General features: G+C 37.8%; 1 non-coding gene across 1 annotated transcript; it reads right to left on the bottom strand.

Annotated features, from left to right (window-relative positions):
- Nucleotides 1-6,062: 6,062 nt before the first annotated feature.
- On the bottom strand, nucleotides 6,063-6,169 carry LOC142169300 (small nucleolar RNA R71). The gene has a single exon (XR_012699008.1). It is a non-coding gene; the product is annotated as a small nucleolar RNA R71 (small nucleolar RNA).
- Nucleotides 6,170-26,460: the final 20,291 nt, after the last annotated feature.

Below are 26,460 nucleotides of genomic sequence, written 5' to 3'. Positions count from 1 at the left end.
GTGTCATTCCAAGTAGTTGAAGTATGATTCGGCGCGTTCGGAGCAAATTGGAATAACTTGAAGTTCATAAGTTGATTCGATTTGGTTTGGAGTGTGATTCTTAGTTTTGGTGTTGTTTCTATGTTTTGTGAGGTCGAGCAGGTCCATTTTATAATTTTAAACTTGTTGGTATGTTTGGGCGAGGTCCCCTGGATGCCATTCGGACGAGGCACGAAACTCATTTGGACTTGGTAAGAATAGCTGAAGCATCAGAGTTTTGGTGCAATCGCACCTGCAGAGGGCTAGTCGCATGTGCGAGCTTACAGAAGTGAGCTAATGACCGCAGAAGCAGCAAGGACGTGTAGGCTTCCCTGTGGTCGCAGAAGCGAGGAGAGGGGCCGCATCTGGGAAGGCCAAATATGAGGAAGGGATCGCAGAAACGGGTTGGTGCGCAGGTGCGGCGCTCGTGCCGCAAAAGTGGGCTCGCAGATGCGAGACTTTGCCCACAGAAGCGGGAAGGGCCGCATCTGCGAGGCTTTGTCCGCAGAAGCAGAGCCGCATATGCGGCCATGGAGCTGCAAAATCAGAAGTGCTGGAGGCAGGGAGGTTAATTTAATACGGGACATAGGCCATTTTTGACTCATTTCTGTCACTTCTTGGGAGATTTTGGAGCTTCTTAGAGAGGGGTTTTTTACCTAGCTATTGGAGGTAAGTAATTTCTATCAAATTTAAGTTAAATACATAGATTATGGGTAGATTATAACATGTAAAATTGTGAAAATTATGGGTTTAGATGAACAAACCTAGGTTTTGAGAAAAATGGAATTTAACCACGAAAATGATTATGGGATGGGATGGAAATTATATATTTGAGTTCATAAGGTTATGGGTAACAATTATCTTTAAATATTTCTGGAATTCGGACACGTGGCCCCGTGGGTGAATTTTAGGAATCTTCCAATTGGGATTGGGTAATCACTCTAATAGTTAGATTATGAACTTTTGAACATGTATTGATGAATTTATACAACATTTGACTAGTTTTGGGTTGTTTGGCACCGAGTTGAGGATTTAGAGCATATTTTTGGATCGAAAGCGAGATTTGAGACAAGGTAAGTCTCTTGCCTAACCTTGTCAGAGAAAATTTACCCCATAGGTGATTTAAATTACTATTTGCTCCTAATTGTGGGGGCTACCTACGCACGAGGTGACGAGACTCCATACGTAACTACTAATTATGTTTATGTACGGGTAGCTTAGGACCCGAATCATGAGATACTTGTAATGTTTGCACCTTATTTGTCGATTTAAAGTGCCTAAATTATATTGGAACTTGATAGAGGAATTGTAAAAAATCGACTCCAACTTACTTGAGTTTTGGCGAGATACTTGACCGTTAATAGAAATTGTGCTTCTTTGTGTATCAGCTTCGTAATATATTTAAACCGAATGTTTATAAAGTATCCTCTCTTTTTGTGGAACGGGACAAACGCCTCGGCAGTAGAATAGATGCATCTATGGTTCGTGTCGCTCAATCCTTGGCAGTGTACACATTATTCTGGATTGGGCCGTACGACTTCGGTATAATCGTGCGTGAATAATACTTGGAGCTTAATTATATTTGATATTATTTTATGTCTTGAGCGGTTATAATTTTTTAATGACAGAAATTGACTTGGAATTTATTATTATTGAAATAATTAATACTCACTACTTGTTATTGAGTTATATTCATTATTTACATAATCTACGCTTATTTAGAATTTCTGTATTTTATTGTTAGCCCATAGTAAGTGTTGATGTCAAACCCTCGTCACTACTTTTTCGAGGTTAGACTAGATACTTACTGGGTACATGTTGTTTATGTACTCACGCTACACTTCTGCACTACCCGTACAGGATCTGAGGCAGGTGCATCTGGCAGTCATACATGTAACGACCCATCCAGTCGTTTTGCCATCTAGAACCCCGTTCCCCTTAATAAGACTCCTCGTATGTACTTTTACTATTTTATGACTTGTGGGGATGGTTAGTTCGGGATTTGGAAGGGTTCAGGTTGAAACCGAAATACTCGGTTCCTTAATTGGCTTTAAAAAGGCTAAGTTTGATTTCGGTCAACATTTTGAGAAAACGGCTCCGTAATCGGGATTTGACTGTTCTAATAGGTTCGTATGATCATTTTGGACTTGGTCGTATATTCAAATCATGGTTTGGACAACCCGAGAGCATTTCAACGCTTAATAGTGAAAGTTAGATATTTGAAGATTTTAAGGTTCTTTAAATTTGGTTTGGAATATGTTTTGGAGTAATTGAGGTCTGTTCGGAATTCCGGGCCTGGAAATAGTTTCGTATGGTGATTTAAGACTTGCGCACAAAATTTGGTGTTATTCCGAGTAGTTTAAGTATATTTCGGCGTGTTCGGAGTAAGTTTAAAGAATTTGAAATTTCTATGTTGAATCAATTTGGTTTGGGGTATGATTCTTAGTATTGATGTTGTTTTATGCATTCCGAGAGTTCGAGCGAGTCTGTTTTATGATTTCAAACGTGTTGGTATGTTCGGACGGGGCCCCAGGGGGGCTCGAGAGTTAATCGGACGAGGCTCAGACCAAGTTTGGACTTAGGAGCAGTAGCTGAAGCTTCCAACTTCTGCTGCAATCGCACCTGCGCTTGGCCAGCCGCAGGTGCGAGCTCGCAGAAGCGAGCCATGAGCTGCAGAAGCATCCAAGAAGGGGGCTGCCAGTGATCACAGAAGCAGGGAAATGGATCACACCTACGTAGGCGCAGGTACGAGGAAGGCTGCGCAAGAGCGGATGGAGGTCGCATGTGCGACACACGCACCGCAGAAGCGGTCTCGCAGAAGCGAGCCGTTGGTCGCAGAAGTGAAGGAGCCGGCTAGGGGAAGGACTATATCTGCGAGGGCCTTTCCGCAGATGCGGTTGTTGAGCCGCAGATACAGAAATCGCAGAAGGCAGAACCTTCATTTAAGTCGGGGCTCAGCCGTTTTTGAGCCCATTTTCTCCATTCTTGGGCGATTTTGGAGCTTTTAGAGAGGGGTTTTCACCTAGCAACTTGGGGGTAAGTTAATTCTACCTATTGTGAGTTAAATACATAGATTATGGGTAGATTATAACATATAAATTATGAAAATCAAGGGTTTAAATGAAAAACCTAGGTTTTGATAAAAACGAGATTTTAACCACGAAAATGGTTATGGAATGGGATGAAAATTTTATATTTGAGTTCTTGAGGTTATGGGTGACGATTTCCTCCGAAAGTTTTCAGAATTCAGGCACGTGGGCCCGGGGTGAATTTTAAGATTTTTACCAATTTGGGTTGGGTAATTACTCTAATAGATAGATTATGAAATTTTGAGTATTTATTGATTAAATTATATAACATTTGGCTAACTTCGGATTTCGGCACCAATTGAGGCTTTAACGCGGAATTGTGATCGGGAAGTGAACTTTGAGACGAGGTAAGTCTCTTGTCTAACCTTGTAAGAGGGAATTTACCCCATAGGTATTTTAAATAAATATTTATTTCTAATTGTGGGGGCTACGTACGTACGAGGTAACGAGAGTCCGTGCGTAACTATAATTATGCTATTTTCTGGGTAGTATTAGGACCCAATTCACGAACTATTTGGAATTTTGCACTATACTTGTTAAATTAAAAAGGCCTAAAATATATTAGAACTTGTTAGAGAAATTTGTATTACCTTGGATATAAATCATTAATAATGTTTAAGTCAAATGCTTAAAATATCCTTCTCTTCTTGTGGAGCGGTCCAAACGCCTCGGCAGTAGATAGATGCATATATGGATCGTGCCGCACGTCCTTTGGCAGTGTACACGTCACTATGGATCGGGCCGTACGACCTCAGCATAAATCGTGCTTAATAATAACAATTACACGATGCTTTGACATTTTATTGCAGCTTGTGAAGATAAACGATTTATTGGAAATTATAAAAGTATGAAAGAATTATTTATTTCTACTTGTTAAGGAAATTATTGTTATTCACATAAACCATGTTTATTTAAATATCTTTATCTTTATATTATTGACCCATAGTGAATGTCAAAGTCGACCTCTCGTCACTACTTCTTCCATAATAGACTTGATACTTACTGGGTACACATTGTTTACGTACTCATGCTATACTTACTGTACTTTTTGTGCAGGATCTGAGACAAGTGCATCAGGTGGTCCTTCCGGCGCGTACCCCCGATATCCCGAGGCCTAGTGGTGAGCTGCTTCCTGAGTCGTTCTGCAGCCCTAGAGTCTCTCTCTTTTGTATTTCGTATTCTGTCTATTTCATATTCAGGCAGTGGTTAAAAGTTTGTATAATCTACTAGATGCTCATATACTTGTGACACTAGGTCTTGGCACACACGCTAGTAGAATTGTGGTTTGAAAGTATTACTCTGGTTTTAAATTTATTAAACCTTTCATTTTCCTAAATCTTGCAAGTAAGGAAAGTTTAATTACTCGAAAATATATTGTAAGAGGAAATATATGTTTAATTCACTGGTTGGCTTGCCTAGCGGTGATGTTGGGTGCCATCACGACCTATAGATAAAATTGGGTCGTGACAATACCGGCGCGCACCCCCGTTACCCTGAGGTCTAGTTGTGTGCTGCTTCCTGAGCCGTCCTGCAGCACATAGGGTCTCTCTTTTGCACTTACTTTCTGTCTATTTTTATTTCAGACAGTAGTTAGAGTTTTGTATATTCTACTAGTTGCTCATACACTTGTGACACCAGGTCTTAGCACACATACTAGTAGACTTTGTGATTTTGGAGTATTTATATCACTATGATTTCCACTCACTTGCCTTTGTTTTATTTACTAAATTTTCCACTCCTTAATTTTTTTAATAAATGGAATTTAATTACTCGAAAACTTATTAAAAGGAGTAATCACATGGTTAGTTCACTGTTGGCTTGCCTAGCGGCGACGTTGGGCGCCATCATGGCCTATAGGAGAAATTGGGTCGTGACAGATAACTTCTTTTCTTGTTCCTTGTTGTGATTGTCATTAGTCAATAGCTTTACACTCTTAGTTAATTTTAGTTATTAATCATATAAATCTCAATTGTTGATTCTCCTGGATAGCAATCAAGCTAGAAACTATGAAAATACTGTTTAACTCGAATCCCTGTGGATACGATATTATACTATACTATCTTTGACTAGCGAGCATAATTTAAGTGTATGTTTCGAGCTCATTAAATTTTGGCGTCGTTGCCGAGAATTAGCAATCAATAGTGTTTGAAATAGTTTATAGTGCTAATTCAGGATTTTTTTCTTTTTATTTAATTTTATATTTCTCTTTTTACGATTGGTGGTCTTTGACTGTGCGCATGTTAGAGGTTGAGATTGGTGCATGACTCGAACTTCTGTGAAGGAAGTGCTACCATACGAGCCAGGAATTTAAAAACAACTGCGACTACTGAGGAAGGAAAGAAATCTCACCAAGACATCAGAAAAGATTGAGCAATCCACAACCAAAGAACTTATGGCTGGAAACGGTGAGGATAATGTAGATTTGGCTGTGAGAGAAGCAGCCTAACGAAGAGACAAGCTACACAGGATACTGAGGAAGTAGCTATTAGAGATGAACAGATCATCTACGAAGAAGAGATGGGTCATAGAATTGGTCAAAATCAACCCTTGGCTGCAGATCAGTTTAGAAATATAGCTCCCGGGCCTGGGAGACCACTTGGCGATTATGCTAGACTGGTCTACAATCAAGGTTTATCAAGTGTTAAACCACCCCTAATTGCAACAAACAATTTTGAGTTGAAACAAGGGTTGCTTCAAACCCTTAAGAATTGTTGTGTCTTCAGAGGGAAGCCAAACGAAGATCCAAACACACATCTAATGGACTTCAAGGAGATTATGAACACCTTTCAATACGATGGTGTGCCACAAGATGCAGTGTATTTAAGGGCATTCCCCTTTTCTCTTAAAAATGATGCAAAACAGTGACTTCGAAGCTTGCCCATGGGATCAATTAGAACTTAGGAGGAGATGATTAGAAAATTCTTTGATAAATATTTCTCCTAAGCTAAAACGGGCAAGTTTAGACGAGAAATCCATAACTTCTGCTAGAAAGATACTGAAATGGTTTTTGAAGCATGGGAGAGGTTTAAGGAGATTGTTCGAAAGTGTCAACATAGTGGAATTGAACTCTGAATGCAACTCCAGGACTTTTGGAATAGATTGACACCGGCCTCACGTAGAACATTGAGCAATGCGGCTAGAGGCCCGTTGATGAAGAAGACTGCAGAGGAGATAGTTACAATTCTTGATGAGTTATCTGAAGATGCAAATCAATGGCCCTCCGAGAGTGCGAAAAGAAAAGGCTCAACTGGTGTTCACCAGGTTGATGCTAACATATCTGTGCAGGTACAACTTGATACTGAGGCCAAAAAGATAAGGAAGCTGACCTTAGCCTCTATACAAAGTGAGCCTCACGTATCTTGTGATATATGTGGAAGAGGACACCCTACTCATAAGTGTCAAGCCTGAACTGGGGAAGTAAATGCCGTGGGAAACTACAATTTCAATGCAATGGGTCAGAGGCACCCCGATTTTTCATGGAGTTCACCTGGAGGTAATGCTAATGCTTGGCAACAAAATGACTCTAGACCGCAGGGACAATGAGCTCCAGCATATCAAAATCAGCAGAGGTAGCAATTTTAGCCTCAACAGCCCATTCGTCCTGGTCTAGAGGATCTAATGAAGGCTTTTATCATCAAGATATATGAGAGGATGGACGCTCATGGAGCAACTATCAAAGAATTGGGCACTAGTTTGCGAAATTTGAAGAGACAAGTGGGACAAATTGCAACAATATTATCTGAGAGGGTTCCAGGTACTCTCCCCGCTGATACAGAAAAGAATCCCAAAGAAACGGTAAATGTTATGACCTTGAAAAGTGGGCAACTGTTGAAAGATACCACCCCGACCCAAGATGATGTGATACTTGAAAAAGAAAGTGGGAAGCAACTGAAAAATGATGTTGATAAAAAGAAGAAGGCCCCGATGAAAACTGAGAATAAAAAGAAGGAAGAAACTTCGAGAAGAGAGGAACCTGAAGAGAGCAAGCATATGCCTGCTTTACCTTTCCCTCAAAAGCTATGTAGAGAAAAGATGGACAAGCAGTTTGCGAGATTTCTGGACGTGCTGAAACAGGTTCATGTAAAATTTCCATTCATAGAAGTTCTCTCACAAATGCATGCCTATGCCAAATTCTTGAAGGAGATCCTGACAAAGAAGAAGAAAATAGAGGAGACCTCGGTGGTGAAGCTCACGGAGAATTGCAACGCGATATTGCAAAACAAACTCCCACAAAAGTGTGGAGATACATGGAGTTTTACTATACCTTGCTCTTTAGGCTCTATTAATTTTGATAGGTCTTTATGTGATTCTAGTGCCTCAATTAATTTAATGCCTCTATCTATTTATAGGAAACTACAGAAAGAAACCGAAGAGATAAGGTCTGCACCAATATCCTTGCAGCTGGCAGACCAAACGACTATGATACCCAAGGGGATAGTGGAAGATGTGTTAGTTCGGGTGGATAAGTTCATATTTTCTGTAGACTTTATAGTGGTGTATATGGAGGAAAACAAGGAGGTCCCCCTCATCCTAGGAAGACCATTCTTAGCGATGGGTAGATCTATATTATATATACACAAGAGGAAACTCATGCTTAGAGTGGGTGAGAAGACTGTGACTTTTGATATGAATGTAGAAAAGGTGGTGCAAAAAGAAAAATCAGCTGCGAGTGTTGAGTGGAAAGTGAAGGGCTCAAAAGAGAAGGCTGCAGTGAGCGCGAAAGATAAGTGTAGGGTGTACCCCAAAACGACTGAGAAAAAGTTGTCTGCATGGATGTGCGCATTAGTTCGAAGGTGAGGAATGGATTCCGACTTCGACTCAGACCCCGACTAGATGTTCATGGAAGTTTCCTTTACCTTATGCTTTTTAATTGTGTGTCATGGGGACATGACACAACTTAAAGTGTGGGGTGGGGGATATTTGTATGTATCTTTGTATATGTGTTTCTTTTTGTTAGTTGTAGTAGTTAGAGACTGGAAAAAATCATAAAAATTTGAAAATTTTCAATTTTTCCCGACGATGGATATCATTCGACAAGTTTCTTGAGGGATTAAAGTCAAAAGAAAAAGATAAAAAGATTTTTTTGTTGTTAGGTAGTGTATTAATTTCCACTTAATTTTTTTTGTGCCGCGGTTCTTTTCCAAGGGTTTTGATTGAACCGAGCGTAGTTAGTTTTTGTTTTGTAGAATAGTAGGAAAACTTGTGCTATGATTTGAATGGAATACAATATCTCTTGACTTTATTATGCCTTGAGAACAGCGAGTGCTTTAGTTGTGATGCTAAGGCTTAGTTTTTGACTCTTGTAATAATAAGTACCGTAAATTGTATGATCTTAACTTTTTTGACTAGAGTGTCTTGATAATCCAATCTTGAGTGAGTTATGTGCCATATGTGTGTGACGTTTTGTGTATTTGGTGCATTGTATTTGATTCTAAAACTTGCCCCGTGTGTTTGGAAATCGAAATAGTAGTTGTATTCAGTCTCGGAAATGATATATGCATTTCTTTGTTGATCCAGTTATATGCTTTTACCCACCTAATTGTTATGTATCTTAGTTAACCCCTTTGAGCCTGTAATCCTGTTTCCTTGGCAACCACATTACAAGCCTTACCCATTTGTTTGAATTGACCATCTATTTGAACCTTTTACCTCTCGTGAGCACTTGAATTTGTTATGAACTTTGTAAAATTTAAAATGTGGGGTGTTGGTTTGGCTTTTGAGTGGAACTATTGAAATAGGAGAAGGTGCACTATTTTGAAAAAGTAAGAGCCACTTGAATTAAAAAAGAAAAAGAAAAAGAAAAGGATGTTGTATTATTGTGCAAAATATTCTTTGATAGTGGTGACTCTTGATGTAATTGTGCTTAAAGAAGTAGGGAGTTAATATTTACTGATTATGAATGTGGAGTTATGGTTTGACATAAGTGTGGGGTTTTGAATTGTTAATGTATATGTATTAAAGTGCTTAGGGAGGTGTAGTCACTCTTATATCTAAATGTATCCTGCCTATCCCGCAACCTACATTACCTACTTGATCCTTGATTGAATGAGATCAATTATTAGAGTAGTACACTATGGGCAAGCCTATGGTACGTCTTTTGCGGCATATGAATGTTGTTTCTGAGAGTGTGCGAATTCTTTCTATCTTGAATTCCTCATTATTCTTAAATTTTATTGTGTGTGGAACTACTCCCTATTATTGTGCGAGGGCACTTGATTCATGAAGGAAAGGTAATGTCGTTGACCTCTATGTTAGAGTAAGTGAGTAGGTTATAAACAATGCATGGTGCTTTTGAGTCAAATTTTGAGGTTAGGATGTTACGGTGTTGTACTTAATATGTTTTAAATGTTCTTGGCGTGATGAGTTATGAGAGTTGTTGAAAATGGTCGTGTCTATATGAAGTGTAGTTTGATTGCTCGAGGACGAGCAATGGTTTAAGTGTGGGGTGTTGATGGTAGGCTATAATCACGTGTTGTAGTCGCTTATTGCACTCTAATTCACTGCACTTTACCTGTGTTGAGCTTTAATTGCTAGTATTTTGTACTTATTGTGTACTTTATGCCTTGTAGGAATGATTTCGAGTTATGTAGATGTTGTGGAGCTAAATCAAATAATTAGAGCTTTGAAGTCTGAGTAAAATCCTAAGGGATTAAGCCAGGATCATGTTCGGTGGTCGAGGATCACTTTTGGACGTCAAAAATCAAGGAAGAAGCAACACTCTGAGGAAATGCACTAATGTGACATACCATGCGCAGCACTGTGCGACACATCAGTGTGTTAAAAATTTGAGAAGTTCAGAGACTTGTAATGTTTGGGTCTAATAAAAAAATACACTAATGCTAGGCATAGTGCATGGCATAGTGCGTAGCATCAGTACAAAATTCTGTCAGACAAGCTAAGTTCAGAGAGTTTACGACCGAGAAAATTACACTAATGCGACGCACTGGGCGTAGCATAGTGCGACGCATGAAAAGCATTAAGTTTGCAAGTTTTCCTATTTCGGCTAGGAAAGGGTGATTTTGTTTGGGCCCGACCCTACTTGGTATAAATACATGGAAACATATTATTTTCTTGACTTTTGACATACTTTAGACCTAAGGAAGCCAAAGAGGAGTTGGAGGAACAAAGCACAAGGATTTTATCATTCCTTCCTCACTCAAGACCTGAGTTTGGATCAAATTTTTGTTTTCCTATACTTTAATTATATTTATGATGAATTGCTCCATATCTATGGAGTAGTTCTCTTTAGGGTTTGATGGATTTGGTGTATTGATGATTGTTTGTGGATTATAACTCTAGTTTTATGTATTGAAGTATTTTTTGGATGATTTAATTGTTGCATCTATATTTACTAGTTCATGTAATCAAGAGAGGCATAACTTGTGATATTTTTGCATTATATTGTTGGTTGAGTTCATTAATTCTTCTTACTAATCGGAAGAGGATAGTTGAATCATTGATTAAATCTAGTTAGAAGGATAATCGAGAGAGGTTCTCCTAAAGACCAATCCACTACGCATTCTTGAATATCTTCACGTGCTTAAATTGGTCCATCTTGTGAGGTTAAAACTTAATCGAGAGAGGGGTTTTTGCTGAACGTTTGAACTAATAATTGAGTGAATTCGAGAGACTCACTTGAACATTAGAAGTGAATTATCTAGAGTTAGATCCCAAATAATTATCTTGCATCTATCCTATCAACCCCTATTTTTTCCCATTGATAACTTCTTTGATTGTTCCTTGTTGTGATTGTCATTAGTCAATAGCTTTAGAATCTTAGTTAATTTTAGTTATTAATCATATAAATCTCAATTGTTGATTCTCCTGGATAACAATCAAGATAGAAACTACGAAAATACTATTTAACTCTAATCCATGTGGATACGATATTATACTATACTATCTTTGACCAGCGAGTATAATTTAAGTGTATGTTTCGAGCTCGTCACTACATAAGAATAATACTCAAGGAAGGTATAATTTCCACCAACAGTCAAGTAACTCGCCAAAACTCAAAATGGGGAAGCTCAGTCTTTACAAATCATGTATCCAATTTTAGACATAATTTAAATAATTAAACTAACAAGTTGGGTGCAAATATACAAGTAATACATGGTAGAGTCCTAAAAGTACACGGACATAAGTATGATTTCTTTCTTAGCTACATGCGGACTCTCGTCACATCGTGCGCACATAGCACCCACAAATATTATCAAACAATCATTTATAGTACCTACGGGGAAGATTCTCTTTTAAAGGTTAGACAAGAGACTTACCTCGTTTTCAAGTCCTCTTCCCGGTCTACAATTCACACTAAAGCCTTAAATCGGTGTCACGCAATCCGAAACTAGCCAAATATTGTATAAATTAATCAATATACGCTCAAAGTTTTATAATTTAACTATTAGAGTAATTACCCAACCCAAATTGAAATATTCCTAAAATTCACCCCCGGACCCACGTACCCGGATTTCGGAAATTTTTGTAAATAAAATTTACCCATACCTTCACGAACACAAATATATAATTTCTACTCAATTCCATAATCATTTTAATGGTCTAATCCCATTTTTATCAAAACCTAGGTTTTTCAACTGAATTCTATAATTTTCCACAATTTACATGTTAAAATCTACCCATAATCTATGTATTAAAACCTAGGCCATCCTGTCCTACCCTTCGCGAACACGAGCTGCTCTTCGCGAGCGCGAAAAGTACTAGCCTGACCCCTCCCCAACTAGCTTTCCACTACGCGATCGCGACCCTTTGTACATAAACACATCGCGATCGCGTCCTCCCTCTCGCGAATACGTAGAACAAAGGTCCCCTAGCCTAATTCCTTCACCACGAACGCGAGTCTTTCACCGCGTTCGTGAAGAAGGAAACCAACAACAGATGTTTCTGCAATTGTGACTCAACTCCGGGTGCTCCGAAACGCACCCGAGCCACTCGGGACCCCCTCCGAATGCACCAACAGGTCCATAAACATGATACAGACCGGCTTGAAGCCTCGAATTACATTAAACAACATCGAAACTAAGAATCACGCCCCAAAACCAAATAAATTAACTTATGAAATTCAAACTTCTTCAACTAGCTCCGAAAGTGTCGAATCATATTTAGACAACTCGAAATGATACCAAATTTTGCGTACAATTCATAAATCACCATACTGAACTATTCCTAGGCCCGGAATCCCTAATGGACCTCGATAACACTAAAGTTAATTCCAAACCAAATTTAAAGAACTTGAAAACCTTCAATGCGCCAACTTTCAACATTTAGCGCCGAAACGCTCTCGGATCATCCAAAACCAGATCCAAATACATGCCCAAATCCAAAATCATTATACGAACCTATTAGAATCGTCAAATCGCGGTTCCGAGGTCGTTTACTAAAAATATTGACTCAAGTCAAACTTGGCCATCTTAGGCCACTATTAAGGAACCAAGCATTCCGATTTCAACCTGACCCCTTCTAAATCCAATTCAACCATCCCCGCAAGTCATAAAACAGTAAAGGCACATACGAGGAGTCTTAATTAAGGGAATGAGGATCTAGAAAGTAAAACAACTGGTCGGATCGTTACATTATTGTTCTGTACTTGTTGGAATTTATAAACTGTACAGGTGATTGGCATGTATCATTTATAATTCTTGCTTCTATTACCTTGTCGGGGTTAGTTAGGATACTTATTGAGTATATAGGGTCTGTTGTACTCATACTACACTCATGCACCCTGTGTGCAGATCTTGGAGCTAAGATATTGTGGATTACGGGAGTTGGCATTGAAGATGTACCTGCCTTCCGGATATAGCTACCACTTGTCCTTGGTAGTTTTAGACTCGAATTCTGTTCATGTACATTCCAAATAGATACTGTATTTATTTCATACCAATTTTATAAATCTAAATCTTAGTGGTTCATGAGTTGTATTACCAATCCAACAGGTTATTGTATGGAAGTTTCAATTATTTCACTTATAAATTTCTTATTATTTTTATTAGAGTTGTGTTGACTGTTATTTGGCTTAACTAGCGGGTTGGGTTAGGTGTCATCACAACTAGGTAGATTTTGGGTCGTGACACCAGTCCCCCTTGGCAAATGCGAGCCTGACTTCGCAACAGCGAAGCTCGCAATTGCGAACATGTCATCACAAATGCGAGACCTGCATCAACTATCCAAAACTATTAGAAACACATCCGAAACTTACCCGAGTTCCTCGGGCTCCAATCCAAATATTCACACAAGTGTAATAACATCACACAAACTCGCTCGCTAGCTCAAATCATCAAAAAAAAATATCACAACTCAAGAATCAATCATTAAAACTCAAGATTTTCAAGTTTAAAAATAATTTTTCAACTTTTCATATAATGTGTCGAAACAGCCTCGGGTCATCCCGGACCCCAACCAAACACGCGTACAAATCCAAAAATATCATATGAACCTATCAAAATCGTAAAAACACCGTTCCGAGGTCATTTGCCAAGAACATTGACCGTGGTCAACTCTAGCCACCTTTAAAGTTAAAAATTACATTTTCTTCAAACTTTCACACATAAATTTTTCGGAAACCGACACGGACCACGCACGCAAGTCATAAATTATCAAATAAAGCTATGAGAGGTCTCAAAACTCAGAAAATGATGCTAGTGCTCAAAACAACCTATCGGGTCATTAAACGCGTGTACCCCGAGATGAGTAAACTTTTTATAAAAATCACATACATAATATATTCAAAATTATATTTGAATTATCAAATATATGTTTAAATTTCTGAAATCTATGAATATTGATCCAACATAGATAACTTAATAAATAATTAAAATTTGTCTCATATAATTCCTCAATCGTCAGTACTTATATTCAACTCAAGCTCATTTTCGACTTTGTAATTTCATCATTTTAATTTCATAAGTTATAATATTTTCTTTTTCGTTTTAGCAAGAACATATAGCCTTTGAAGATTTTAGAGCTTTTTTGATATATATTATTTTTAAATGTTATTTCAAGTTCATTCTTCTTCTTTTTTGTGTGTCAAGTTCATTTTAGAAGACACAATGTTCAAAAGACATTCTATTTTTCTTTAATCAATAAGGGATAATATATAAATTATTCTTTGGCAAATTAAAAATAAATAAGTTACTATTGCAAAGGTAAAATCCATCAGCTACATTTTGAATTATAAACTTTTGTTGATTTTAAAGTCCTAAATTTTAGAATAATAATTAAAGAAAATTTTATTTAATATGAAATTTATTTTAAAGGGATCTTACTCAAATAGCCGGCAAAATTTACTATTTATTTTTTCTACCGAATAAGCATAGATTATATACATATAATGCATATGCCAACTTTTTTTAGTTTAATTAGTTGGATGAGCAGCTATTTAGGTTCTTCATTTTTAAAATTAAAAAGTCTATCAACATTACATTAGTTAATTTTTGGTGACATCTTTTTATCACAATTAATCAAAGATTTGTCAAGAAACTTAAGGGAAAAAATTAAAATTTTGGTCTTTCGAAATTTAGAAGTGAAGGTTGGTCCTACAACTCCTAGAAAAATTAAATAGATAATTAATAATTTAAAGCCTAAAAATTACTACTGTCGAACCAATACTAATCACAAATTACCTGATGTATAACGAACTACAATTAGTCATCATTGGACTGAAGAACTGAAAGATGAAGAAACAATAATTAATGACCCACATTTAATAAATTATCTAACATAATAATTTATGAGAACGTTAAACTTATCAAAGTAATAATAAAAATAATTCTCTATTCGATTACATAATAAGAAAATAATCACGTAAAAAGACCACAAATAACTTATAACATGCATAATATTAAATAGCCATAATTTTAGTTGACTTCAAAATCCTAAATTTGAGGTAAAATAATTAAATGACTATTTTATCTGTTATAAAATTAATTTTTGAAGGATATAAAAGGTGAACGATATTTTATTAAGTGTTTGTGCTTTTAATATAATATAGATTAAGATATTTGGATTTAAATACACATTTGAATATTAAGATGTACATTAAGATTTAGATGTCTGAATCTAAATACACATCTAAATATTAAGATGTTGTATTAAGATCTAAACACTAAATAATTTAGACTATTTATTTTCTCAACATCTAAGGGGTTATTTTGGTTATTCGGATAAGGATACTAATCTTAGTATAAAATTTGGGATTATAGTTATCTCATATTTGGTTGTGGGTATTAGCTAACATCAATATAACTTTTATACCAAAATAATGAATTGGTATTAATTATACAATATAGAAGGTGAGATAGATAATCTCATGGAATATCATAGAATTATATTTCCACGCGAAATACCAGAACTGGGACTCTTGGATGTACAAAATTTGTCTTCATTTTAATTTAATAAATATTAAATTAAATAAAATTTAAATTGATCTAATGTTATGTCAGGAAAATATTTTTTAAAAATATTATGGAATTGGTAATGATGATGGCTAGCGGTGGTAGTTTTAAGTGTCCACTGGGAATGGTGTTGGCTAATGATAGTCATTGTGGGTACTAGCTAGTGGTAATCGTAGTTGGTGGTGACCATAGTCATTGTGGGTACTAGCTAGTGGTAATCGTAGTTGGTGGTGACGACTTATAATTATGGTTGATGATAGTGATAGCTGATGGTGGTGGTGGCTGATGGCGATAGTTGGGGATATATAATAGTGGTTGATGGTGAAGAGTGGTAGTTGCTAGTGATGATTGGCGATAGTGGTGTTTATGGTTGAGGACGGTAGTTGGGTTGGTCAGTGGTGGGTTGTGGTAGTCGATAATGGGAAGACAACGATAACTATGGGAATTTATGATTACGAATCATCGATCAAGATCAATCTCTCAAGTTCATAAACTTCAAACTTCGAACCAAGCATCCGATTCAAGCCTAACTAATCCGGAATGAACTCAAATTTTGCATACAAGTTTCAAATGACATATCGAACATATTCCCACTCCCGAAACAACAATTTGAGCTCGATAACATCAAAGTCAATTACCGATCAAACCTATAACTTTCCAAACCTTCAAATTGCTAACTTTCGTCAAATAGTGTTGAAACCTTCTAGAAACATCCAAATGCAAATCTGGGCATACGTCCAAGTCCAAAATCACCATCCGGATCTAACGGAACCATCAAACTCTAATCCGAGATCAAATACATAAAGTCAAACTAGGTCAACTCTTCCTATTTAAGAACCATTCTTCCAAATCAATTCCGAACAACTCGAAGACCAAAACCGACAATACACGCAAGTCATAATATACCATATGAAGCTACTCATGACTTCAAACTATCGAGTTGAGTGCAAATTCTCAAAATGACCGGTCGGGTCATTATAAATTCATCATTATTTAGTTCAACTATCATCAAAATATCCTGTTAAATGATAATTTATCTTAAAGAGTAATTGGCTTCGTAGTGTTATGCTAGTATATAGTCACTGAAATATGTACATGGCTATGTATTTCATATACTTTAAAAAAACCCGACAAAAATCATCTGACTCAATTGGATTGGTTTGGTTCTAATGTTGAAAAAATTGACTTAATTTGTTTGGTTTTCTTTTAGGAGAAAATTGACGGAAAATCATAAAGAGCAAATAATTATAAAGAGCAAATAGATCAGGTAAGCATATAATTTCAATTTCAACTATAATCAACGCAAGGTATAAATAAATCTAGAGACCAAATTAGTGTAAGTCTGCTTAGGTCAAAACCTAAGTGGGGTTTCCCCAACAGAGTTGCCATGTTGTTACACCCTATTTTGCACTAGTCAAGACAGGATTCAACTTGTGATTTCTCTATTATTGATGAAGGAGAATCCCCACCTAATATTTAAAGGTATACTAGGGTACCTATTTAATTACTAAGTTATGTTTATTATAGGTCTGCGAATCGGTGAGATTATGGGTAAGGATTTTTGTTCTTCTAAGGGGAATGTGTTAGGCACTCCTTAAAATCTATCTGAGGTAACTCCATAGGACTTAGACTAATTTTAAGGAATCAGTTATTTATATTATGCTTAATTACTACTAAGACATGGCTTACTATATACCAAAGGGAATGTATATGTGTAAGACTTAAGAAGGGTATGTGATTAAAAGAGTTATTGAAGGTTAAAAGAGTTTTGAAAGTGGTCTATAATTTAAGGCTTGTAATTATTAAGTTAAAAAAGTGATTACCTTTGAAGAAAAAATGTTTGTACAATTTTAGAAGATGTACACAAGAAAAAGCAATTCTAAATGAACCTCGGTTTTTCTAAAAATTCTGAAGAAAGCGAGTTTTTGAAAATTCATTTAGGTGATCATTTCATTACTGCTTTTCATGAAAAATCTGGTTTCATTCCTTGTTAGCAAAATCCACTGATTCATTTCTAATTTCTCTTTGAAAACGGGCTGTTATTTGATTATGGGCCTGAGCTTCAAAAAATCTTTAAGAAAGGTGAGTATACAAGATGAGCAAATCATAATTTATAGGGGTGAAGATTAATTACCAATTAATTCCCTTAAGTCCTATATTAGTTAAGGTTTGCCTATGTTTCATATGATAAAGTACGAAGATAAAGCACATAATTTAATCCATGAGTGTTAAATACATGAGAATAAAACATGATAAAACAACAAAGGCAGTGAGCGAAAAATAATGAAAGCATTAAGCTAAGCTATGGAAATAATGAGCAGTAACGAAAGAAGTAAAAGAGAGAAGACTGGACTCTGATGATTAAACCTCAATAAAGTAGGCCCCGCAATTTAAGAGGCGCGGCTATAGCAGATTGGACTCTTCAAAGATGCAGCAAAGCCGGTTTGGGCATGGGTTCCTTAAAAACTCAGCAGGCCCAAATGTATACATTCCCAAAAGAATAAAAGAAGGTCATTAGAAGTATGTTCCATATTCTCAACGTATTCAAAACATTTATGACATGTACATTAAATAACAATTGGAACAAGAAATAATCAATATTGTAGGAAATTATATTAATGTGGTGGTTCTACTTAGCAAATAATTCACATTGAAAACCTTTTGTTGTCATTAAATATTAAACCCCCAGAGAACTAAATGCGTCAATGAATTAAGGGCTAAGGAGGAAACTCCACTCAAGGTCGATGCTCCCTTTGAATCCCCTGACACTTGAAAGTTCCCAAGGGACTCAAGGACCAGTGCAATGCTTGTGCCGGGGAGGGCAACCCAACCTAGAGTCGAACTCCACACCTAAATACCCTTAAACACTAACAATATATTTTTCTTACAGGTTTAAATGCCAATAAGGCCCTTTCAATGTAAACTAAATATTATAGCATAGCCTACCACAAAATATATACTTTCCCTCCTAACATAAGAACATATAGTCTATACTGGATTACCAAACAAACATAAATCACATGAATTCTAAAGATCCGATTCTAAACACATATAGGTGAGGGGCAGAAGCATCATAATCATATTTCAAAAGTCTAAATTTGGAGCAGAGTCATATTCCAAGGAAAAGTAAAGCTATGCAGCAACAACTCAACAAATATCACAACAATACACAACCCACGGTGTCACGACCCTAATTTCCCTCTGTAGGATGTCGTGACGACACCTAGTTTCTAAGACTAGGTAAGCCTAAAATTTACCGAATTAATAGAAGAATTCAACTATCAACTTATAAATATGAAATAGAAATCCTTATACACAATTTACAATCCCAAAACCAGTAGTACAAGTCATAAGCTCTACTGAGTTTGCTAGAAAATCCCTAAATATAACTGTTCGGAATAGAATTTACTCTAAGGCCTGCAAACGCGGCGACAAGTTTACCTTGAGTTTCCACAGCAATCATCGACCAGTTAGCTGATAATCAACAATAGCCGAGGCATCTAAGATCTGCACAAAAATGTGCAAAAGCATAATATGAGTACACCACAGCGGTACCCGGTAAGTATCAAGATTAACCTCGGTGAAGTAGTGATGAGGAACAATTAAGATACCCACTGGACTAAACAACCTGAACAAGTATAAATTTAGAACTAACGGGGAACAATATCAGTATAAAGTTAGGCATGATGACAATAATAACACAATGTTTATAATAGAGACTAAAAGCAACAGTTAGCAACGAGACACAACATGTAATAACATTGTAGAGTAAGCTGAACACGGTTCATCACCGGTGAAACCAAATAAAGGAAGACAAGTGACAACTCAGTAGGAACAATCGCTTTCACACCAGTTTTATCCAAGAATTTCCATGAGGTACCAAACCTCAAAATCACAAATCACGGGTCCCAATTCGTGAACCCTAATCACTTGGCATCTTGTTCCCACATTACAATTCATAACAATATTGCCCAAGGAATGACATTATCTAATATCCGCACAGACCACTCATGTGCCAACAATAATAATGGCTCATGACTGCACGGACAACTCACGTACCAACAGGATAACTCTCACACATAAGGCAAGTACACGGGGTACATGTAAATGGTCAAAACATTAGGATTCATCTTCTTAGACCGATATGAGTGATTTATCTACGTGTATGCTTGTGCAAGTGTTCTACCACAATTCAGGTCAACAAGTAAGAGTAAAGACAATGAATGGCACATAAAAAATGATCACCACAAAATGTACAGTATAATAAAGTCAGCAATGAAATTGAAACAACGAGTAATACCACAAGATTAGCTACACGGAACTAAGAAAATATCGCAACACAGATAAAGACACTTAGTAGTATACTAAGGAAACAACAATCAAAGACAAGTACAAAAGAATGGGGGAAATGTCAACAAGAGTCACTAACGAGGTATCGCCTCGTAGTCTTAAATCATAAAATGAATCACAATCATTCCTTATATCACCGTGGGAGCCTTTAGATTTAGTTTTAAAAAATTATTTTTCCCGAAATAGCATCCCACATTTTACCCCACCTTATCACACCGCATGGCTTCTAGTAGTTCCCCTACTAGCTATGCATATCAAGCCCACCTTATCTCACCGCATGCGTTTCAACATCCAGACCTTATACCACCGCATGTGTATCAATAATAACAACAACACGGCAGAAACCTCGTGCAAATATGAGAACAATAGCACAGCAGAAACCTCATGCAAACATCATAACAACAACACAACAGAAACCTTGTGCAAACATCATAACATTCCTCTCAACAATAACATATGTGCAAAAACATAACAACTCAACAAAATAACTTTCACAATATGTGCCCATATACCACAACATTTCCTCAAACAGTTTCAATATCACAACCACGCATAGCCCTCGGCTCAACAACTCTGAATACAACAACAACAACAATAACACGAGGATACGACAAGTAAATCAACTCAGAAACTTTAGAACACAAGGAAACTGTAGAACGAGCTCACAAAGAAAGACGCAACAGAGAATAATGGTCTCAACAAGATGTGTAGCAAGAATTCCACAAAAGTATAATTCAATGATAAGAGAGATAACATGAATCAATGATTCCAACTAAGGATAAGTCAACAGTGAAGAGGGATAACAAAACTTCATTTAAGGTTGAGCAATTACGGAAGAGATACAACAAGCTTAATTAAGGATAAGCAATTACTGAAAAGATAATAATAACTTTAATTAAAGATAGACAAGTACGGAAAAGATAACATGGCAATAAAAGAGGCAACAACTTTAGTTAGGCACATAAGAGTTTAATCGGCAATAAGGATAGAACATGAAGCAATTAATTCCAAATAAGACACGTAAGGGTGAATTTATTAAATGAGGGATTTAACATGGCAAAACAACTTCATATATAATAAACATAAGAACCTAAGAGTCCTAAACAGTCAAATTGCCATATATAAGCTGGAGCACGTATTCGTCACCTCGCGTAGACGGCATTCACATGACACAATTAGCACAATGACTTAAATCCTAAGGGGTAGTTTCCCCCACACAAAGTTAGGCAAGATACTTACCTCAAAGAAGCTAGATTGATACTCTAAAATGTACTTCTCAAGTGAAACAACCTCCGGACGGCTCAAATCTAGCCAAAATAACTTTAAATCATAAATAAAACTCATAGAAAACAATTCTAGATAATAATGTTTCGATTTTATTAAAACTAAAAAGTCAACCCAAAAGTCAACTCCTCGGGCCCGCGTCTCGAAACCCGACCAAAAATCCGAACACCCATTCGATAAGGAGTCAAACCTTATAAGAACTACCAAATTCCGATATCAATTCGTCCTTCAAATCGCCATTTTACATTTTTGAAGGTTTTTCTCAAAATCCTCATTTCCCCCCAACTCAAACCACTAATTAAAAGATAAAAATAAAGATGGAATCATGAAATATAATAAATTCCGGGTGACGAACACTTACCCCAATGATTTGCTTTAAAAACCCATGAAAAATCGCTCAAATCCGAGGTCTACAACTCAAGATATGATAAAAATGGCCAAACCCTCGATTTTGGAAAATATATTCTGCTGCCCGGGTATTTGCACATTGCGATCGCGGAAATACACATGCGATCGCGAAGAAGAACCAATGACTGCCACGAAAATGCACTACATGATTGCGAATGAATCCATGCGATCGCGAAGAAGAAATGACACTTCCCTACGAAGAGTTACTATGCAATCGTGGAAGAAGAAAGGCGAACGCGGTTCATCAATTCCTCAAAGTAAGCGATCGCGCACACAGCTATGCGAACGCGAAGAACAAAGTGCCGGCCTCCCCAGTAGGGTCAACACTACGCGAACGCGAAAGGACTAAAGTGAACGAGAAGAAGCAATCACTCACACAAACACAATTGCGGACTTATCCTTACGAATGCGAAGAGAAAAAAGGACCAGCCCACCAAACAGCCTTCGCGATTGCGGCTACACCTACGCAATCGCAGAGAAGGACACGAGACACAAGAAATGCAGCATTCCAAAACATAAGAAAATGGCATGTAGCCCATCTGAAACACGCCCGAAGACCCCGGGACCCCGTCTAAACATACCAACTAATTTCATAACGTAATGCGGACCTACTCGAGGCCTCAAATCACATCAACCAACATCGAAACTACTAATCGCACCTCGAATCGAACTTATGAACTTTCAAATCTTCTAACTTCCAAAACTTATGCCGAAACATATCAAATCAACCCAGAATGACGTCGAATTTTGCATACAAGTCCCAAATTATGTAATAGAGCTAATCCAACTCTCAAAATTACATTCCAAACCCAATACCACCGAAGTCAACTCTTGGTAAAACCTCTCAACCTTCCAAAACTTTCACTTTCCATTTTTTGCCGAAATGCTTCAAATTACCATGCGGGCCTCCAAATCCAAATCCGGATGCACAACTAAGTCCAAAATCACCATACAAAATATTGGAATCATCAAAAAGCCATTTCGGAGTGGTCTACACAAAATCAAAACTCCAGTCAAATCTTAACGCTTAAGATTCTAAAATAGGAATCTTTCTTCCAAATTATTCCTGAAGCATCCGAAAACCAAACTCGGCCATACACGTAAGTCATAACACATAGTATGAAGTTGACCGAGACCTTATGCCTCCAAATGGGACGTTAATTCTTAATACGACCGGTCGGGTCGTTACATTCTCCCCCTTTTAGAAAAACTTTCATCCTCGAACGTGTCAAGAACCGTTCCGAAGTCATCAAATCGCTGAATGTACTCATCATACACACATCTGCGGGTTATTCCACATCACCCCAATCCATATAGGCCTGACGACACCATCCCAACTGAAAATTATTCCTTCTACCCCCACTAGTAAACCTTAGAATCAATCTTCTCACCATCCAATCATTTCCAAGCGACCTGATTCCTACGTTAACACTCGGTATCAGCCTCAACCAGCTACAACAACTTGTGCCTACACCCACAAAGTATAACCATACGACATGACACATCACACATATGCCCTTAACAACAACTCTAGCCACAATAGCTTCCCATAATCAAATCCAGCACTGACAATTAGTCTCATAATTGCTAGAACGTTGTTTCAAACCTTCACAACACTGACAACGATGTAAGAAACATGAAGACCTCATAACTATTCACCCGAATCAACAAGTCACATCTAAGCCACCCGGGCACACACCTTGCAACCTAAAACCTGATAAGCACAACGTGAATACAACTAAGTATGCAAGGAAAAACACATAAGAGAACTATAAAACAAGCCCGACAGACACAACTCTCTATCAGTACCATACTACGAATCGATTTCCCAAGGGAGAATCAAAACACAAGAACTAATCACACGGATCTCATCTTGATTTAACTTTTACCACGACACGTAGCTCGTTTTAACATATCAACCATATGAAAACGCGAGGATTCCATCCTCAGATCTGAATCACAAGTAGTATACATATCATACCAACCGAAACCTTATAATAATTAAATTTTCACCAACAAAGTCACAACATATACTGAACTCCCATACCGATAGAGCATCTAAACCACAAATCGTAACCAACCATCCAAAATTCACATCAAAACTACCAAAATGAATAACAAAAAGGTACTTCTAGTCTCACAACTCTAAATAATGAATGAAGACAAAATGATAACACGGGCTACAATTATAGAATCTCCCAACATGGTTAAACATATAAGCAGAGTACAAAATCATGAAACTCACTCGTATGTGAAGTAACATAGTAGGACTCACCCCGATAAGCAAAACCAAAACTAAATATGAATGATGCCCCTCTATAACAAATCAAAACTATACATGTACAACATCATTTGTTGCAGCAGCCTCAGCCCTACAACAGAAAGCACATAAACGAGATGGGCCTCCCCCTCTTGGGCGCCCTCTACTCGCCTGACCGGTACCACAAGCTGGTGGTACAGGAATATCAGCAACTGGAGCAGAACTCATCGCCTGAATACCCCGCTCTAACACATTTATTTGGAGTCTGGGACAATCTCTTACCATGTGGCTGGTATCTCCATACTCAAAGCTACCTCTATGCTGACGTGGCTGTGAAAGCTATCCGGCACGCGTACCGTGAGACCCATGGGCACCTAGAACACTATGTGAAGCCTGAAGTGCAAACTGAACTGACTGACTCACAAAACCTCTACCATGTCGTACCCTGCCTCCAAAATAGGGACCAGTAGGTCCTTCCGGTCTACGAGACCTCTTAGCCTCTCTGTCCTCTCTCTCTCTTCACCCCGCATGCCCTCTCTCTCTTGGTCCTACATGCCCTCTAATTGGCGAGCGATCTCTACTACCTGCTGAAATGGAACATCCCTCTCCAACTCCCGAGCCATGTTGAACCGGATATCATGACTGAGCCCCTTAATGAACCTGCAGACTCGCTCTCTGTTTGTAGAAACCAAAACAGGTGCATGTATGGACAAATCACTGAATATAATGGCATACTCTAACACTGACATAGTGCCCTGGCATAGTTACTCAAACTCCATGCGCTATGCTTCCCGAAGGGTCTGAGAAAAACCTCTTGTAATAATACCTCTGAAAACTGATTCCATGAAAGTGAAGTTGCATCGTCTGGACTACCATACTCAAACGCTCGCTACTACTGATATGCTGCTCCTTTAAGCTGGAACATAGTAAAAGCAACTTCACTCATATCTACAATACCCATAGTGCGGAGAATACGATAGCACTCCCCTAGGAACCCATGCGCATCCTCTGAAGCCAACCCACTGAAAGTAGGAGGGTAATACTTCCTAAACCTTACAAGTCTAAGCTGTTCTTCCTCAGATGATGCTGCCTTAACCACAGGCGGAACTGGGATAATAGGCCGTGTCGGCATGACACTTGGAACCTGTCCAACGTGGACTCGCTACTCTGGAGTACGGGCAGTGGGAGTATGAGCTCCTCCCCCGATCTGTGAAGTAGTTGGTGCAACCAGAATCAATCCCCGCTTGAGCCAATATACCAAACATGCTCAGGTACTGTGTTAAAACCTCCTAAAGTCCCGGGGTAGTAACAGGTGCCTCTCGTGCCTATCCCCCAACCGGAGCTACTGGAGGCTCCTCAATTATTGCTCTTCAAGGTGCTCTAGCTGTGGTATGTGCTTCTCCTCGACCTCTGCCCCGACCCCTAGCAATATCGACTCTGGGGGAAGCATCGTCGGTAACTGCAGCTCGTGTCCTCTCTATTTGTGAGAGAATAGAATGACAAAGGTTCAAACTTTGAGATCAATAAACTCACACGATAGGAATGAAAGAAGTGAAACTGTCCTAATAGTTCCCTAGACACTTAAAGATAAGTACAGTCGTCTCCGTACCGATCCGTAAGACTCTACTAAACTCGGTTATGACTCGTAGCACCTATGAACCTAGAGCTCTGATACCAACTTGTCACGACCCTAATTTCCCTCCATAGGATGTCTTGACTACACCTAGCCTCTAAGACTAGGTAAGCCTAACACTTACTGAATTAATAGAAAAATTCAACCATCAATTGATGAATATGAAATAGAAATCCTTATACACAACTTACAATCCCAAAACTGATTGTACAAGTCATAAGCTCTACTAAGTTTGTTAGAAAATCTCTAAATACAACTGTTTGGAATAGAATTTAAACAGTACAAGTAAAATATCAAAAAGTGACTCCAAGGCTTGTGAACGCGACAACATGTTTACCTTAAGTCTCCATAGCAATGCTCGACCAACTAGCTAATAATCAACAACAACCGAGGCATCTGAGATCTGCACAAAAATGTGCAGGAGCGTAATATGAGTACACTACAGCGATACCCAGTAAGTATCAAGACTAACCTCGGTGGAGTAGTGACGAGGAATAGTCAAGACATCCATTGGACTAAACAACCTGAAAAAATATAAATATACTAACGGGGAACAATATCAGTATAAACCTAGGCATGATGACAATAATAATACAATGTTTATAATATAGACTAAAAGCAAAAGTTAGCAACGAGACACAATAGGTAATAACATTGTAGAGTAAGCTGAACACAGTTCAAAATCGGTGAAACCAAATAAATGAAAATAAGTGACAACTCAGTAGGAACAACCGCTTTCACATCAGATTTATCCAAGAATTTCCACGAGGTACCAAACCTCAAAATCACAAATCAGGTCCCAATTCGTGAACCCTAATCACTTGGCATCTTGTGCCCAGATTACAATTTATAACAACACTGCCTAAGGAATGACAATATCTAATATCCTCACAGACCACTCATGTGCCAACAATAATAATGACTCATGACTGCATGGACAACTCACGTGCCAACAGGATAACTCTCACATATAAGGCAAGTACACAGGGTACATGTAAATGGTCAAAACAA

Source organism: Nicotiana tabacum, chromosome 14, assembly GCF_000715075.1.
Source record: "Nicotiana tabacum cultivar K326 chromosome 14, ASM71507v2, whole genome shotgun sequence".
NCBI classification, from domain to species: domain Eukaryota; kingdom Viridiplantae; phylum Streptophyta; class Magnoliopsida; order Solanales; family Solanaceae; genus Nicotiana; species Nicotiana tabacum.
The sequence above is the reverse complement of the archived record's forward strand: the minus strand, read 5'-3'. Positions and strand labels throughout refer to the sequence as shown.